This window comes from Natator depressus, chromosome 2 (genome assembly GCF_965152275.1).
Source record: "Natator depressus isolate rNatDep1 chromosome 2, rNatDep2.hap1, whole genome shotgun sequence".
NCBI classification, from domain to species: Eukaryota; Metazoa; Chordata; order Testudines; family Cheloniidae; genus Natator; species Natator depressus.
Genome location: NC_134235.1, coordinates 127,574,994 through 127,593,743, shown reverse-complemented (window position 1 = coordinate 127,593,743; position 18,750 = coordinate 127,574,994). Strand labels below are relative to the sequence as shown.

The window sequence follows — 18,750 nt, the reverse complement described above, 5'->3', positions numbered from 1 at the left end:
TCAGGTCTGTGGGAATCAGGGAGCTGTAATTGTCTCCCTGTCACTTGCTTTGGACTCTTCTGTGCCAAGCAAAGCTCTGGCACAGCAGAGAATCGAGGTCTGGGTGTTTTTGTTCTAGGAAGGACTTAATAGGAGAAGGAGATGTTCTTGTAAACAGAGCAGTTCACAGATAATCTGATAATTTGTTCCAAAACCATTTCCCTTGAATGCAAATTAATTTCTAGTCTAATTTCTCATCTGATGGTACCGTTTGCAATCATAACAGAATAATAATTTTTCCGATGCCGTGCCCTGAGCTACTAATTCCTTTTTTCTTTTTCATTATCAGGCAACAACAGCTGCACACCTAGCTGCCATTGCTTGAATAATAGGCAGGGTAGAATGGACACAGTCATTTGCGAAAAGTAGACAATAAGGATAAAACTGATTGTCGGTTAATTTAATAGAATGTAAATATTGGAGGACTGTGGACTTCACACATCTTGTGATTTTCATGCTCCCTCTACTCTCTTATGAACCAGTGAGAGTAAATGTAAAGTAGCATCTCATTTGCTAATGCTCTCACTCATTGTGTGTGATTTATAGGAAGAAAATATATGTACTGTAAAGGCAAGCAGTAGAATACCAGACTTTTCCTCACTGCTGACTGAAGTGATGAGTAAAACCGGTATTTGACATATCCCAGAGTAACCCAACTTGAGCTAAAACTCAAGAACTTCAATTGGAGAAGAGTTAAATTAAAGTTCATGACTGAGATGAAGTATTCCTTGGGGAACATTTGCTTTCATTAAAAATGCACATGCCCTCCAAGAAAATTCTATATATAGATGAAATATATTATTGATTAGCAGCCAGCTTTGCCAGTCCTCATCTTAATTGTAAAAGCCTTGTAAATGATTAGTTAAAGGCATGGTGTATAGTTGTATACAACAGGACTGCAATGGTCTGATGTAGGCCAACCATTATTGAAAATGTGGGTGTCAGTGTTCAAAGTAGGTTGTTACATAAAATTTATCAGAAAGAAACATTGATAAAGTTTATGTGCTGTTTGCAGTGTTGTTGGTCCCAGGATATGAGAGACAAAAGGTGGATGAGGTAATATCTTTTATTGGACTAACGTATGGTAGTGAAAGAGACAAACTTTCAAGCTTCACAGTGACTTGAAGATGAGCTCTGTGGAGTTCCAACACTTATTTCACTCTCAAACAGAAGCTGGTCTAGTAAAAAGTCACCCATCTTGTCTTTCTCATAGGTAAAATATGGCAGTATGCTTTCAGAAGTGTCTTGTTTAATAAAGTGTGTCTGCTACATGTTTTAATTTGCGATCAATGCTGAAATATACTGGAGACAATCATGAGATGGCAGTTTCATTTACCTTCCCCTCTTTGGTGCCTATGTAAGTTATGTTTGGTGAAATATCTTTGCATGAACCAGAGAAGATGACTCAGGATCTGACTCATAACCCTTTGAAATCAGTGGGAGTTTTCTATTGATTTCAGGTCCTTGGACCCAGGAGGCTATAGTTTAAGGCAGGGGTTCTCAAAGCTGGTCCGCCGCTTGTTCAGGGAAAGCCCCTGGCATGCCAGACCGGTTTGTTTACCTGCCGCGTCCGCATGTTCAGCCGATCATGGGTCCCACTGGCCGCGGTTCGCCGCTCCAGGCCAACGGGAGCTGCGGGAAGCAGCGCGGGCCAAGGGACGTGCTGGCTGCCCTTCCCACAGTCCCCATTGGCCTGGAGCAGCGAACCGCGGCCAGTGGGACCCATGATTGGTGAACCTGCGGATGTGGCAGGTAAACAAACTGGTCTGGTGCGCCAGGGGCTTTCCCTGAACAAGTGGTGGACCGGTTTTGAAAACCACTGGTTTAAGGTACCAATCCTACAAACACTTATGCGTGTGATTAATTTTTAGCAAGTCAATTTGTTCTGCTGAAGTCAATCGGATTAATCTTTTGTTTATAGTTAAGCACATGCATAAATGTTTACAGGCCTTGGGACTCTAGCCTGCAAACCCTAATGCATGTCATTAACTTGATGAATATGAGTCCAGTAACACTACTCATGTGCATATGTGATTACAGGATCCAGGCTTAAATTAAACATTTTATTTCCCAGTCAGTGGACCTAACACTGTTCCCTCTGAGACCATGACAAAACTGCTACTGACTTCACTGGGATTGGGATGGGATGAGAACAATTGTCCATACTTATCAAAACAGCATGGGCTATGTATGCTGGTAGTGCTTGCAATGGTCTGAGAAAGGGGTGGAATTACCATCGTCAAATTCAATGAACAATTGTATCCAGTGGTTGCAGCATTTAATCACTTTCTCTATTGCTGTTACTTTACTAATAGCATATTGAACTATACTTATAAGGAAGAAAAATATTCCAATAGCTTTTAGATTTAATTCAGCCTAGTCCTACATCATCCATTTCATTGATCAATCCCAGTGTTATTTTCTGCATTTCATTTTTTTAACTGTGGCTTAAACAGACCCAGATGTTACAATAATTCTTAATCTAGGAGAACAGATTTTGTATGTGCAACTGATGCATCTGGCTAACATGCTCAATTTGGAACCAGTCTGCTTATTTAGATTTACATGTGCAAAACCTAAGCACCTGATAAAGCATTTTGTACATAAGTGAATTCCTGGTGTGACTGGATATTAATGAAGCATAATTTCTATGAAACTTAGTCTTGCTTTCAAAGCCAAGGTAAGATGACATTTTTCTACATCAGCATCTTTCTTAATCACCTGTCAACCTGCAATCTTATTTTACAGCTGTGCCATGCTGGAAGAAACCAAGATCCTGCTCTTTCATTTTCCTGTGGGACTTTGAGTTGTGACTTGTCTTTGGAGTTGCTGCAGAGCTTTGTGACTGATTGTCCTATTTTGCGGCATTGAAGGCATAGTGTTTTTGATCTGCCAGTCTTGCTGGTTTCTGTGGCCTTCTCCACCTAGAACTGAGTTGCATGACTTGGCGTCCACTAGAAATCCCAGGATGTTTCAGAACAATCTGAACCATAGCTCCTGCTTGGAGCCTGGGTAGTGTTCTGGGGCTGCTTTCATCTGCTCTTTTTAAAATCTGTCTTAAACTAGAAAAAAAAAGAAATATTTTGCCACTTAGTTAGGAGGAAATACCTATTGGAATTACTGTTGACGAGGAACATATACAAATTAGCCAATCTGAATAATTAATTCCAAGGTACTAGGTGAATTAACAAAAAGACTGACTGAAACCCTGATAACTTACTTTTGAAAAATCAACTGGGAAAGGAATCAGAAGACTAAAGAGTAACCAATGTAATACTCATTTAGAAGGGAAGAAATGTGATCCTGGCAGTTATGTAACTGAATCCTAACTTCTATGTCTAGAAAAAAATATAGATGGCTAGTAATTTTTTTTTTCTTTTCATATTCATTCAAAGACCTGATTTCTCAGGGAGCATCCACAACTACAATAGAAGTCAATAAGAGCTCCATGAGCCCAGCACCTCTGAAAACTAGGCATTGAATTATCCTGGATTTGCAAATGATAATTCTTGCCAGAAAACTTGATGATTGTTGATGTGGGGAGTTGGGGGGAGAAGAGGAGGGTTAGAGAAATGTGGATTACAGAAACAGAGTAGATATAAAGTATATTTTTTAAATATAGAATATGATAACATCTCTCTCAAACTCTGCATTGAAAAATTAACTCAAATGTGCTTGGAGAAACACATATCCCCTGCTCCTGCTCCCACTAGCTGCACTGGGAGCAGTTCAGGTACACTGACCAGTGGAACAAAAACACTGCAAAAAATGGGAAATGATAGACAACATTATATTAATATGTGGAGAGGGGATATTAATGAGGTGTGTCTGGTCTCATTGTAGGGAATGGTCTTATATAAAGCCTTCATTTATTATATAGAAAACAGCAAGCTAATGACTTCTGAAATTATACTGAATTAGGATGGGTAATTCACCCAAGAGTTGGTATTCACCAGATGGTATTCACCCAAGAGGTCTGAAGTAACTCAAATGTGAAATTGCAGAACTACTAACTGTGGTATGTAACCTATAATTTAATCAGCTTCTATACCAAATGACTGGAGGATAGCTAATGTGACACCAATTTTTAAAAAGGGCTCCAGAGGTGATCCTGGCAATTACAGGCTGGTAAGCCTGATTTCAGTACTGGGCAAACTGATTGAAATTATAGTAAAGAAGAAAATTGTCAGACACATAGATTAACATAATTTGTTGGGGAAGAGCCAACACGGTTTTTGTAAAGGGAAATCATGCCTCACCAATCTACTAGAATTCTTTGAGGGGGGGTCAACACGCATGTGGACAAGGAGTATCCAGTGAATAGAGTCTACTTAGATTTTCAGAAAGCCTTTCACAGGGTCCCTCACCAAAGGCTCTTAAACAAAGTAAGCTGTCATGGGATAAGAGGGAAGGTGCTTTCGTGGATTGGTAACTGGTTAAAAGACAGGAAGCAAAGGATAGGAATAAATTATTAGTTTTTAGAATTGAGAGAGATAAATAATGGTGTCCCCTAGGGGTCTGTTCTGGGACCAGTCCTATTCAACATATTCATAAATGATCTGGAAAAAGCAGTAAACAGTGAGATGGCAAAATTTGCAGCTGATACAAAATTACTTAAGATAGTTGAGTCCCAAGCAGACTGTGAAGAGCTACAAACGGATCTCACCAAGCTGGGTGATTGGGCAACAAAATGGCAGAAGAAATTCAATGTTGATAAATGCAAAACAATGTTCACTGGAAAACATAATCCCAACTATACATATAAAATGATGGGGTCTAAATTAGCTGTTACCACTCAAGAAAGAGATCTTGGAGTTGGATCTTGAAGTTAGTTTTCTGAAAACATCTACTCAATGTGCAGTGGCAGTCAAAAAAGCAAACAGAACATTGGGAATCATTAAGAAAAGGATAGATAATAAATCCGTGGTACGCCCACATCTTGAATACTGCATGCAGATGTGGTCACCCCATCTCTAAAAAGATATATTGGAATTGGAAAAGGTTCAGAAAAGGGCAACAAAAATTATTAGGGGTCTGGAATAGCTGCCATATGAGTAGAGATTAATAAGACTGGGACTTTTCAGTTTAGATAAGAGATGACTAAGAAGGGATATGATAAATATCTATAAAATCATGTCTGGTGTGGAGAAAGTAAATAAGGAAGTGTTATTTACTCCTTCTCATAACACAAGAACTAGGGGTTGTCAAATGAAATTAATAGGCAGCAGGTTTAAAACAAACAAAAGGAAGTATTTTTTTCACATAACGCACAGTCAATATGAGGAACTCCTTGCCAGAGGATGTTGTGAAGGCCAAGACTATAACAGGGTTCTAAAAAGAAGTAGATAAGTTCATGGAGGATAGGTCCATCAATGGCTATTAGCCAGGATGGGCAGGGATGGTGTCCCTAGTCTCTATTTGCCAGAAGCTGGGAATGGGCAACAGTGGATGGATCACTTGATGATTACCTGTTCTCTTCATTCCCTCTGGGGTACCTGGCACTGTCCACTGTCAGAAGACAGAATACTGGGCTAGATGGACTTTTGGTCTGACCCAGTATGGCGGTTCTTATGTTCTAATGAACACCATTCAGGTTAGGGAAATAATACAGAGGGACCTAAAGAGCCTGGAAGATGATAAAATGAGATTGAATTTTTAAATATGCCAACTAAGGACACTGTATTTTTATACATGCAGTTCCCAGGGGGAATGAACCAGGGAAGCAACAATGAGAACAGGTGGTGTAGACTGGAAGAAAGCAAATTAGTCTAGAGTTTGAGATATGGTTGCACAAAAGTGTGCAAAAAGGCGTTATGTAATGTAGTAGGGAGATAATAGACCCTGTTTCTGGTAAATGATAACAAAAAAACTTGAAGTTTCTCTTGGGCACCACATGACAAATAAGATATCAGCAAATTGGAGGGAGTTCAGAGAACAGCATTAAAAATAATTCTGGGTCTTGAAACAGTCGATTATGAGGAAAGATTAAAAGAGCTAAAATATGTTTAGCTTGTATATGAGATGACAGGAGAGACATGATAATGGTCTACAAATAGTGGAAGGGTTTAAATACCAAAAAGGGACGAGTATTATTTAGTATTATATAGGGAGATATAACAAGAGTATGGGATGAAATTAAGAAAGAAATTTAGGTTGACGAACAAAATCTTCCTGGCAATGATACATATTAAGCTGCAGAGTAGTTTCCTGAGAGAAATGACAAAAGTCCTATCACTGGACATTTTAAAAAATAATTTGGGCAAAATCATAATACATTTATTGTATGGAAGAATACTGCATTGGCAGGAAGATGTATTGGGTGATCTCATCGGTCTTTACCATCTCTAATGTCTGATTATAAACAGATATTTCATGCTAAAAATCTAATTACATATAGTAATACTCACAGACAAAGTTTTCATTAAAATGGAATTAAAGTTGAGTATATAACAACAAATTAAAGATTAAAAGCTTAGAAAAATGTTGCAGTTATTTAAAAAAACAAAAACACAAGAAGAAAATGACATTTGGCTCTAAAGTTATGCCCAAAAGAAAATGAAATATTTTAAAGTAATGAAGTTGAAATGTCTGTCCTCTTAGCCTCCTATCTCAATTTCTTGTTTCTTTTATATCTACTCGATAGGATGAGTTATTCTTGGATTACAATTTTTTTTAAAAGGCATAAAGAACATACATTTTGGGGAAAACAACTTGTGTCTAGAGCATCAAAAATGCGCACCACAGAGCACTGGTTCATATGTACATATCTTCCTCAGTGAGATGCTTTGTTATCATACTAACCTTTGTCCTTCTTGTAGGAATTGCATAATTTCTTGATGCGGACATAGGAGATTTATACAGGTAGGTAAACTAGGGTCTGTGCCTAATAACATCTGGATAATTGGCAACACATGGAATTCTATCTAATCAAGAGTGATGAATGATTGCCTTCAGTTTGCTATTTATTCCATCACAAGCTTGTATTACAAGTATGTCTTCCTCAGAGAGCTCTTCATGGCTGTTAAGGGCAGCTGGGACTAGTACAACCAACACTGATCAGAAATAAGGGGTTTTGTTTTGTGTGGTCAGTGATGCTGTTAAACTTCTTATTATTGCTAGACGGGGTAGTCAGAGAGTGGGTTCTTTTTCTCAGGGACTTCATATTTGAGACAACGTTAAGATTATTTGGGTTCCTTAACTACTTACAAAGGTTTGGGTTTAGTTGAATCTTCTTTTGTGTTCTAAGGTCTTGCAGGAGGATGGATTCTAATAGGCCATTTCTGTTTTTTAACTGATATGATCCTATGAAATAGCTGTATTAAATATGGAATATGTTTTCATAAGCACAGAAGACCACATAAAATTCAAGTTGTTCTATGTTAACAGTCCACAAATCCTTTCTGCATGATTTTTCAACTCCTCAGTACTCTGTACTATCCAGTGCCCATAGTATTGTGTACATCCATTGGGCTGACTATCCTGTATCAGGTAACTTTCAATAAAATCAAACAACACTAATATTTAGTTAGATAAATCATATTTATTTTGAAGTGAGGTGAAGATTAACATATTTGAACCTATTAAAAACCTATAGGGAAAATCACACCACTGATTTATGCCAGTTCTAATACTGGGATATTTTCATAATGAAGCATTCCTACTTAAATGATAAAAATCCTGTCAATATCAACAGAAATCACGTTAGTAGGTTTAACCACCACAATGCAGGAAATGTGGTCTGATATAGCAATGTCTAATAATGGGTTATTGGGGGGAGAGATTTAATACTGTTTCCCATAATATCCAGCCAACATTGAATTTTCTCTCTATCTTTTATTTATTCTGAGCCAAGAAACAGGAAGGACTGGTAATAGAGCTCAAAAGAGGCTAATATATCCCCACACGTTTTTTTTCCTCTTTAAATAATTTAGAAAGGCTAGCTCATCTTCTCTTAATGGGGGCATGAACTCCCTATACCTATGCTGAGGATTTTCAAAGCCTTGTTATTTCATTAAAGGTCAAACCAAATAAAATCCTAATGGAGTTGCAATCAGCTCTTATCTTACCCTCCATGTAACCCTATGGGTACCAGCTTGATCCCAAAAGAAGCCAATCTATGCAAATATGTCCCAAACAATTTATAACATCAGTGAATAAATACTTGCAGGAAGATATTAACCAAAGCAAAATACAAACAAGATGGCAGAAATGTCAAAAATAACAGAGACTTCTTAGGCAGTGTGGCTTACAAACTCAGTTCACTAAACCCTTACTTATCATCCAGTATTTTCCCCATATGCTACCTTAAATGTCTCTACTAGCACACAAAGCATACAATATGTGTACAAGAACAGTGAGGTATGGTATGATCTAGAGGACTTATTAGCATGAATTAGGATGGTTGCATTATTCACCAGTAGCAAAGTCAAGAGTGAGTTGGGTAGGTCATGTCTAACAAATGACCAAAAAAACCCTTTCATTTTGCACTTCACTGGATAAGCATTATAAATGTGCCATATATTTTCCATAAAATCCATTTTTACAGATATTGTAAAGTGTTTATAAGATGTTCAGTAGGATTACTTTTTTTTGTACCCTTCTACCTATAAAACCAAGTGTCTTTGTTAGTGTGAGGTTTCCAGAAGTATTGGCCTAACTCTTCTCCTACGCAAGTCAACTCTCATTGACTTCATAGTCATAGTTGTGACTTCACAGTCACAAAAATCCCACCTATAAATGAAACTGTATAAACACCTGCGAGAGAGTAACACTAACATACCTAACCCCCCTATATAAATGACCCGCAATGGCTTCTCTAGATTTAGAAATGTTTTGACTTTAAAGTGTTATAAAGCTTTGCTGTTTTGTGAGACCGCAGACCCTAAACTTTTCACTGGTGCTAGACAGAATTTTGCACATTGTGGGCATTGGGTAGTTGTGACTTCAGGAGGGTGGAGGGAGAATTCTACATTTGGAGAGAAGAAGAAGAAAACATTCTATTCACCGTATCACATGGCCAGCTCTTTCACGTGAGAATTAGATATAAAACATATGTAGAAATTCAACACCTCCACTGACTAGAATTCTTTGCACTCTATAAATACATGACTTGCAGTCTTTTCACAGTGAGCTACAATCTCACTCCATTTCTAAATAATGAAGGTGAAAGATTAATGTTTTTCAGCAGCTAGCAGGCCACCTGATGTGGTACAGATAATGTCAATACAAACAAATAACACTTTGCTCTTAGCTTCTGATGAGAACAGTGAATGTTTATTTGGCATGATGCAGAACTAATTTACATGAAGGCAATGGCTGTGGGAACACTCACTGATTCTGATGACTACATCAGATTTGACTGAAAGAAGCTGTTGAACTTTTCATAAGCCCTATAAATTTGACATACGCATTTTAGTAAAACACACTCGACAAAATGGGGAATAAAATCTGCTTCACTTCAATTATCAATGGTTCCAAACTGCCAGTTGTTCCTATCTACAAATTTCATCACTTCCTCACCCTCCCCATCTAAAATGCTGTTCAGATGCTCATCAAAATCTTCAGTCAGCTCTGTTGTCTGCTTTGCATTTCTTATGATGGGATGCATATCTTAGCAAAAGCTGTTGTCATTTGGAAAATGCATTGTTTTTATTTTTACTAGTACACTGAGAAGGCAGTGCTGCAAGACCAAGAGAGAATGAAAAGCTGTAACTTGTATTTCCGGCTTAGACGTTTGGGGTAAAATGTATGTATTTAGAAATCTTGCATTTAACCCCTTTAATACAAGCTTACCATACACAACATTTCTCCAGGGCTGGTACAGCTGTGGTGCACCTACAGGACAAAATTAGGTTAAGGACAAAGCCTCAGAACCCCATTCTCCTTGCTGCTGTAATGGATCTTTAGGTATTGCTGAGGTTTGGGGCAGACCTGAACAGTGGAGGCCATTCTGCATGTGCACTCTCTCTCTCTCTAACCTGTCCATAATGAGGGAAGGATGGTACCATCTGAGTCTACTGGTCCAGCATTAGTAGGAGATCTGTTTGCTACCAGCTGATTTATTTCCATTGCCTGCAGATGGGAGATCAGACTATGTGAAAGTGTTCCTACTCTGCCAGCTTTCCATGGGGGGAGGCCATGATGGCGTGGACATTAAAGAGCATCCTAGAATCTCTGGTGATGGGAGGGGCATTTGAGGATGGTTTGGGGTGGACTGTGGGCAGACAGGGAGCTGGTTGTGGCTCCCTAGTTCTCAGCTGCCTGTCTCCAGGCAGCTTTAACTTACACTCTGGCATAATGTTCTCAGGGTCTTAACACCAACCAAGAATCAGGGGGAGCAGAGTTTCACTATACCACACCCTTTTCAATTTCTGTCCGTCTCCTGACACACCCAGCCCCTCTCCTTAAACCAGGAAGCAAATTTCCAGTTCAGGAAATGGTGGTGTAAGCATATGTGACAGCAGATCTGGTAGAGGAAGCCACAGAGCTTCATACTAGTAATGTTTCTCTCACCCAGTGGGAATTGGCTGCTTTGAGTCCACTTTTCAGTGTGCAAATATTTGGCGTTCAGTATCCTATCTTAGTCTTTGAGATGCGTTAACTCAGTACCTATTCTCATTGCATAAATCAAAACCGTAATGAAGCTGAGGAAGCCCAAGAGAGAAAAGATGTCACACTGAAGACCAGTGGTGCCAAAATTACACTAGTGGGAGCTGTGGACACATAGTGGGATGATTCTGTCACCTACTCTGGCCTGTATGGGGGCCTCACAAACCCTGCAGCGAGGGGTTTGGTACAGGTAGATTTGGGGATTTGAAAGGGAATGGCTATAGTGTTAAGCACTTTGGGGAATACTGTGGTGCTGGGCAGCCCATAGCCAGCCTTGAGGAGGTGGCCATAAATTAGAATAGTCCCAAGGCTGCTCCAGTTTACACTGAAGGTTGTTCAAACCCCAGAGAAACCCAGAATCCAGAAGGTGGTCGTTGGTACCCCTTGACTTCCTCTTGGGCTGTGACCTATCAGGAAATATCTTTGGAGATTAAGGCCTAAATGAGTTCATTAATATCAAACTGCAGATTGTTAATGTAAGATCTATATGGATGCCATGAACGCCATCCCATTTTATGTCTGCTTTTTCAGTTCATCCACATACAAAGATGTGGCCCCAGCCATGTATTTGCTACTCTCCTGTGTGTTGATCCATTTCTCTTAGAGGTCTAAGGACGCCCCAGGCTGAAATTGTACGCCAAGCATGTGACCATCCCCTACCCCAAATATATGTGACTGTCAATAAATCCTAGCTTAAAATTACATTAATGATGCTGCAAGGAAACAATGGCCCAAAATATAAGAATCTCTCTAGATGAAATGCAACAACTGTTTAGACATATACAACAACAAACTATACAACAGGTTAAGAGAGGAAGTTAGCACTAACATATCCAATTTAATTAAAAGGGAAATTTAGATTGAATGTATTTGGAGTTTAGCCAGAATACAAGAGCTAACGCCACTATTCTTGTGAAAAGTGCAGTAGGCTCTTTAATTACCACCAGTCCTCAGGGCTGTAGTTTTATGTGGTGGGGAGCTATTTCAATTTTGACTAAGGGAAGAGAACCACTTTAAAGAATGACCAACACTGTTCCCTATAGCACCTAGGTTTCTTTAGAGGTTCGTCCAAGTAATGACCTAAGCAAGATTAAGATGGGTTTTGAGCCATGACAAGATCACTGGTTGAGATTATGGCTGTAGCACATGAAATCACTGCTTTCAATCCAGTGATTGCATTTTATAGTGTTTGAGGAATCCATTGCTGCAGAGACTTGGAGTGAGGACCTTTCATGCAAAAGCAGCAGTTCTACTACATGAGCTAAAGTACAATTGCAACAGAATGCATATTTTTTGCAGAATCTAGCCACTAGGGGGCAAAAGCATAATATGCTGATGCTCCATTAAACTACAAGTGGGTGGTTAGATCATTATGTACTGCTGAGCGCTTACCTCCTTCATTCCTGCTTCCTGGCTGGTCCTAATCAAATGGAGGAGCCTTCTATGACAATTCTTCCTCTCTCCCTCAGTGCTAAACACTGTCCTGAGCTACCAGCACACACTTTCTGACCAAACTGTTCATTCAGACTGAGCTTGATAAGCTGATGGAGGGGCTGGTATGATGAGGTTGCCTACAATGGTATATGGCCCATCCATGACTGCTATTAGCAATATGGTCAATGGCTGGATGTGGGATACTTGATGGGAGAGCTCTGAGTTTCTACAGAGAATCCTTTTACACGTGTCTGGAGGGTGGGTCTCTCCCCTTGGCTCAGGGCCTAACTGATCATATTTGGGATTGGGAAGGAATCTTCCCCAGGGTAGATTGGCCAATCCCCTTGGGGTCTTTCACTTTCCTCTGCAGCATGGGACACAGGTCACTTATTGGTTTGAACTCGAGTAAATGGTGGATTCTCTGTAACTTGAAATCTTTAAATCAAGATTTGAGGACTTCAGTAACTCAGCCAGAGGTTATGGGCATATTACAGGGTGAGTGGGTGAGGTTCTGTGGCCTGTGATATGTAGGAGGTCAGACAAGATGATCACAATGGTTTCTTCTGGCCTTAAAGAGTGAATCTAAGAGTTATGGATCTACAGCCCACCTACTGAGAGAAGTGTACAAATACTTTGTTTTCTTCAAGTAAAATATCAAAAGTAGTATTTGACATTCTAGTAGTCAATTTTTATAAACCTAGTGGATAGATCACTGGACTGGGACTAAGGAGTTCTGAGTTCTTTACCAAATTCTGCCATTGACCTGCTGAGTGACCTTGGGCAAGTCACTTCACCTCCATTTCCCTATCTGTAAAATAGAGAGAATGATACTGACTTCCTTTTAGAGCACTTAGAGATCTACTGTGGAAAAATGCTATGTAAGAACTAGGTATTGCTATTAAAGATTGAGGGTCCTCTCCTTCCTGCTTGAGCTGTGAATTCTAAACAATCTCAACAGCTGTGTGGTGAATGCCCATTGCCCACACATCTTAAAACAAAGGATCTGACCGTTGTGCATGGATGTTTAGAAATCCATCTTTTCTCCATGTTCACCATTAGAACAAAGACATTTTTGCCAGAGTAGGGTGTCCATCTGACATCCTTACAGATGCAGGAACTAATTTCCTGGCAGGAACTATGGAAAGCCTTTGGGAAGTTCATGGGGTAAATCACTTGGTTGCCACCCCTTACCACCATCAAACAAATGGCCTGGTGGAGAAGTTTAAAGAAACTTTGGAGGCCATGATACGTAAATTCGTAAATGAGCACTGCAACGATTGGGACTTAGTGTTACAGTAGTTGCTCTTTGCCTACAGAGCTGTACCACATCCCAGTTTAGGGTTTTCACCATTTGAACTTGTATATGGCCGCGAGGTTAAGGGGCCATTACAGTTGGTGAAGCAGCAATGGGAGGGGTTTACACCTTCTCCAGGAACTAACATTCTGGACTTTGTAACCAACCTACAAAACACCCTCTGAAACTCTTTAGCCCTTGCTAAAGAAAACCTAAAAGATGCTCAAAAAGACCAAAAAGCCTGGTATGATAAACATGCCAGAGAGTGGCCCTTCAAAGTAGGGAACCAGGTCATGGTCTTAAAGGCACTCCAAGCCCATTAAAATGGAAGCATCGTGGGAAGGGCCATTCACGGTCCAAGAGCACCTGGCAGCTGTCAATTATCTCATAGCATTCCCCACCTCCAACCGAAAGCCTAAGGTGTACCATATTAATTCTCTAAAGCCCTTTTCTTCCAGAGAATTAAAGGTTTGTCAGTTTACAGCCCAGGGAGAAGATAACACTGAGTGTCCTGAAGGTGTCTACTGCGAAGGGAAAAGTGATGGTGGTGTGGAAGAGGTGAACCTCTCCATGACCTTTGGGTGTATGCAGAGACAGCAGATCAAGGAGCTGTGCGCTAGCTACGCACCGACGTTCTCAGCCACCCCAGGACTGACTGAACGGGCATACCACTCCATTGACACAGGTAATGCTCACCCACCCAATTAGAGCCCAACCTTACCGGGTGTCTCCTCAAGCTAAAACTGCTATAGAAAAGGAGATTCAAGATATGCTACAGATGGGTGTAATCCGCCCCTCTGGCAGTGCACAGGCATCTCCAGTGGTTCTAGTTCCCAAACCAGATGGGGAGATACGTTTTTGCGTGGACTACCGTAAGCTAAATGCTGTAACTCGTCCAGACAACTATCCAATGCCACGCACAGATGAACTACTGGAGAAACTGGGACGGGCCCAGTTCATCTCTACCTTGGACTTAACCAAGCGGTACTGGCAAGTATCGCTAGATGAATCCGCTAAGGAAAGGTCAGCCTTCATCACACATGTCGGGCCGTATGAATTTAATGTGCTCCCTTTCGGGCTGTGTAATGCTCCCGCCACCTTCCAAAGACTTGTAGATGGTCTCCTAGCGGAATTAGGAGAATATGCAGTCGCCTACCTTGACAATGTGGCCATATTTTCGGATTCCTGGGCAGAAGAACTGGAACATCTACAAAAAGTCTTTGAGTGCATCAGGGAGGCAGGACTAACTGTTAAGGCTAAGAAGTGTCAAATAGGCCTAAACAGAGTGATTTACCTTGGACACCAGGTGGGTCGAGGAACTATCAACCCCCTACAGGCCAAAGTGGATGCTATCCAAAAGTGGCCTGTCCCAAAGTCAAAGAAACAGGTTCAATCCTTCTTAGGCTTGGCCGGATATTACAGGCGATTTGTATCGCAATACAGCCAAATCGCTGCCCCACTGACAGACCTAACTAACAAGAAACAGCCAAATGCCGTTCAGTGGACCGAAGAGTGTCAGGAGGCCTTTAACCAGCTTAAAGCAACACTCATGTCTGACCCTGTGCTAAGGGCCCCAGACTTTGACAAACCGTTCCTAGTAACCACAGATGCGTCCAAGCGTGGTGTGGGAGCAGTCTAAATGCAGGAAGGACTGAATCAAGAATTCCATCCTGTCGTGTTTCTCAGCAAGAAGCTGTCTGAGCGGGAAAGCCACTGTTCAATCAGTGAAAAGGAATGTTATGCCATTGTCTACGCTCTGGAAAAGCTATGCCTATACGTTTGGGGATGGCATTTCCACCTGCAAACAGACCATGCTGTGCTACAGTGGCTTCATATTGCCAAGGGAAATAACAAAAAACGTATTTGGTGGAGTTTATTTTGGTTTTAATATTTTGATTTCGACATACAACACATTTCAGGAGCTTCTAAGCAAGTGGCTGATTCACTCTCCCGTGAAAGTTTCCCAGAATGTGGAAAATATTGTTAGTCTTTTCCTTAAGATGTGGAAAATATTGTTAGTCTTTATACAGTTAGTAGTATATTTAAAGATGCATGTGTCTTATTAACTCTGTTTTCTCCTAGATCTCCAGGAAGAAGTCACAGCAAGTGTTTCATCCTATCTGTCATTTGGGGGGCATATCATAAACATAAAGGGAAGGGTAACCACCTTTCTGTATACAGTGCTATAAAATCCCTCCTGGCCAGAGGCAAAATCCTTTCACCTGTAAAGGGTTTAGAAGCTAAGGTAACCCTGCTGGAACCTGACCCAAAATGGCCAATGAGGGGACAAGAGTCTTTCAGATCTGGAGAGAAGGGAATAAAGGGTTTGGTCTGACTGTGTGATGCTTTTGCCGGGAACAGATCAGGAATGCAGCCTTACAACCCCTGTAAAGTTAGTAAGTAATCTAGCTAGAAAATGTGTCAGATTTTCTTTTGTTTAATGGCTTGTAAAATAAGCTGTGCTGGAGGGAATGTGTATTGCTGTTTTTGTGTCTTTTTGTAACTTAAGGTTTTACCTGGAGGGATTCTCTATGTTTTGAATCTGATTACCTGTAAAGTGTTTACCATCCTGATTTTACAGAGGTGATTCTTTTACCTTTTCTTTAATTATAATTCTTCTTTTAAGAACCTGATTGATTTTTCATTGCTCTTAAGATCCAAGGGTTTGGGTCTGTGTTCACCTGTACCAATTGGTGAGGATTATTATCAAGCCTTCCCCAGGAAAGGGGGTGTAGGTCTTGGGGGGGGATATTTTTGGGGAAGACATCTCCAAGTGGTCTCTTTCGCTGTTCTTTGTTTAAAAGGCTTGGTGGTAGCAGCATACTATTCAAGGACAAGGCAAAGTTTGTACTGTGGGGAAGTTTTAATCTAAGCTGGTAAGAATAAGTTTAGGAGGTCTTTCATGCAGGTCCCCACATCTGTACCCTAGAGTTCAGAGTTGGGAAAGAACCTTGACAGGGTTGAATCAGCAACCCTTTTCCCAGCACCCTGTTGCATGTGGAAAAACGGTCTGACCCAGCATGGCCATTCTTTTGTTCTTAACAGTACAAAAGGATGTAAGTAGGGGGCGTTATATTCTAGTTCTGGAATTCTGGATCTGAGCAGGTTGGGGCCTTTTTGCTTTAAATGGTTCTGTGGATCACGAGGTAGGGCACGTGAGTCAAGCAAGGAGGTTCTGCGGGGCAATGTCATGGAGGAGAATATCAAATTCATTTTAATCAGTCATATCTGTAGTTCAGACCAAAGGTAAAAATCCTTTATCCACTAAGATACATCATCTCCTAGGAAATTTGACATCTTCAAAGATGCCACTTGAAATGTGGCTTAATCTCACATAGTGTTAGAGAAATATCTATACTCCAGATATCATTGTATGTAATGGTGATTTCCCGACCATCTATTTATGCATTTTTGATTGTTACTTAGCTTTGTCCCTAAGATGTCACATTGGTCTCAACCTTTATAGAGTATGTGCATATGTAAGCATGATTTTAATAAAAAACCTGATGCTATCTCTAAAAGAAATTAGATTTGATTGACACCAACATTTTCTGATTTATAAATGATATAAATACTCAGTGTTTATTTGAGTACAGATACTTGTCTGTCCTGGAGGGCTTGTAACTGTCGTGGGCTAGGAATCTGAGAAGAACATGTGAGAATATTTCCTTTCTTTTTCTTTGAGAAGTGCTTTGGGATCTTTAATGGCCACAAAGTACACAGGACTTCAGCTTAACATTTATGCCAAGCATTTCTTGCTGCGGTATGAGGGAAATGGAAATGGACAGAATATCTCTCCCGCAAGTACTGAAATCTAAATTTAACACAGTTTGAAAATCAGGTGCACTACGGCGATGTTCCAAAACAGTGTCACATAGAGTCATATTTGCAGGTGCTGACTACCTAAGGCACCTTCTTTTCTTTGTCTTCCTATTTCTCTTTCTCTGAATTTGTGTTCTGGGCCTCTTCATTTCCATATTTCTGTCAACTTCCATCCCCACAATCCATACTTATTCAAACTCTGAACTTCTCAGAAACCTCAACAGCCCTAATTCCATCTACTGGAGAAAAATAAACCTCCGCATTTTCAGTGATTTTCAGCAACATAGTCTCTCCTTCTTCTTTCCCCCACGCAAAAAAAAAAAAAACACCCAAATTCAACCTCCACTATTATTTAGCTACTATTTCCCCCTCCCCATACATTTAAAACAGAGTTAGACATTTTTGCCTGATAAAGTGGATTAAGTTGCTGTGACTAGTGTTGCATCCTTTAATGTGAGCTATTTTAGACTGCTTTGTTCTGTTGAGTTATAACTTCTGCTGCATACACTGCAGATTTTCCTTTATTCTAGTCTCCATTGTTTTGCAGATTGTTGTTGTAACAGGCACCATAATGGCTAAACTGCTCTAGGAAAACATCTCTGGGAACATGAATTAATTTGTAAAGAAACCGTACTATCCAGCACATTATATTGCCTATTACCTCAGAGAACATTTCTTGCCATTCTGTGTCTACTTAGAGGGCCTATTTACTTGGAAGCAGTGTTGCACTACTTAAGCTCCTTCTTTAAAATATTGTAAAACTGACAGACCATTATTTACCCCTACAAGGTAATCTAGATTTTAAATAGCTCAGAGACCATAATTGCTGTAAGACCCATTTGAAAGTTGTAATCACATGCAGCTCTTTGTAACTAAATTTTGCTTTTGCTAACTTTTCTTTATTGACTCTTACTTTCAATTAGAGGATATAAATCTTATGGAGTATTGGATTCTAATACATAAGTAATTAACAATTATGTCTATGTTCTTTCACTTGAACTAACTAATATGTGAACACAGACAGGTTAAATAGTAAACAATGACCATCTTACCGCCACCCCCAAATATGGGAGTTCTTTAATTGGCAGTTTCCACAGTTATAAGGGACTGATCCAAAGCTCAATGAAGCAAATAGGAGTTTTTCTATTGACTTAAGGAGCTTTGTATGAGGCACCAAGGCCCAAAGGTATTTGGATGGGAAGTTATAAGGGGAGAAGAGAGAAGTATGTGTTTTCAGGACCAAAATCATGATGGTTTGGCTGAAAGAAATTATCTTTCAGAGTCAAACTGAGGGAGATGTACTGCCTCTGCAGTACCCAGTAGTCATTTGTCTTTTGTTGTCCCAGTGTGTCTATTGGTCTTCTGGCACCGCCTCACTTATCTGTAGTATCAGAGTATCTAATCCCTCATTTGGATTCTCAGACTGGCACTTGGACACCTAAGGGCATAGACAACTTGTGCCTCCCCATACGGGGCTGGGAGGTGCGGGTGGGGGCAGTGCACAATCTAAAGGGGAGGACATGTGACCTCCCAGCCAGGGAGAAGTGGCTCTC

General features: G+C 40.3%; 1 protein-coding gene across 3 annotated transcripts in view; it reads right to left on the bottom strand.

Moving 5' to 3' along the window:
* Positions 1-18,750, bottom strand: part of CDH12 (cadherin 12) — an 822,829-nt gene that overhangs the window by 19,892 nt on the left and 784,187 nt on the right. The gene's annotated exons all lie outside the window — the stretch shown is intronic.